Source organism: Magnolia sinica, chromosome 16 (genome assembly GCF_029962835.1).
Source record: "Magnolia sinica isolate HGM2019 chromosome 16, MsV1, whole genome shotgun sequence".
NCBI classification, from domain to species: Eukaryota; Viridiplantae; Streptophyta; class Magnoliopsida; order Magnoliales; family Magnoliaceae; genus Magnolia; species Magnolia sinica.
Window position 1 is genome coordinate 52,908,961 of NC_080588.1, and position 853 is coordinate 52,909,813.

Genomic DNA, 853 nt, shown 5'->3' on the forward strand with positions numbered 1-853 from the left:
TCTTACATAGCACGTGTGTCGGATGATGCCGACCAACATGGGCTGTTTTGCGATCATAGTGGTGGTCGGATGTACCATCTGAACCGTCCAGAAGAGAGAGAAACTGGCCACGACTACTGCCAAGGTGGTAGATACCAAGGATAGGTTGTACGGCCGTCCCAAAAATCCACCAAACGCAACTTGGTTGTGTCTCTTTCTTGTGGTTTTTGGATGTGTAAAAGCTACGCACACACCATCTTATGCATTCCAACTTCTCCACCGCCCATGCTGGCTATAAAAAAAAAAGGAGAGAGAAGACGTGAGAGGCCATCCAGAGAGACGGGCAGCCATGGAGGCATCCACATGTGGAGGAAGAGACGTGTGAAGAAAGGGAAGAGAGAGAGAGACATGGAGTACAGCCAGTTTTTCAAGAGTTCTTCCCTCTTTCTTTGTTTTTCTTTGTTCATTCTTTTCTTGGTTGTAGCATGACCATGTCAAGCTAAACCTCTTAGCTAGGGCTAAGAGGTGAAGCTTATAGCATGCTTGGGGTGTTAGCTTTGCTTTATTTATGTTTATTGAACTCTCATGGATTCCAGTTTGATTATAAGGAATGTTTTTAGTTTTAATGGTTTGTTGTGACTCAAATTACAATAGATCTACAATAGCTTAAGATATTCTCTTTTCATGTATTGAGATTGTGAACTTGAGAACCCTGTTGTTCACCATCGTCTCATGGGCATGGTTGGATGATGAAACCCTTTCTACATTCATATATCTCTCAAACTGGTTGTGGATTGGTAAATTGCTGTTGTTTGCCATTGTCTTCTGGGCATGGTTAGGTGAGGTAATCACTTCTAACTCTTCACCACTTCTA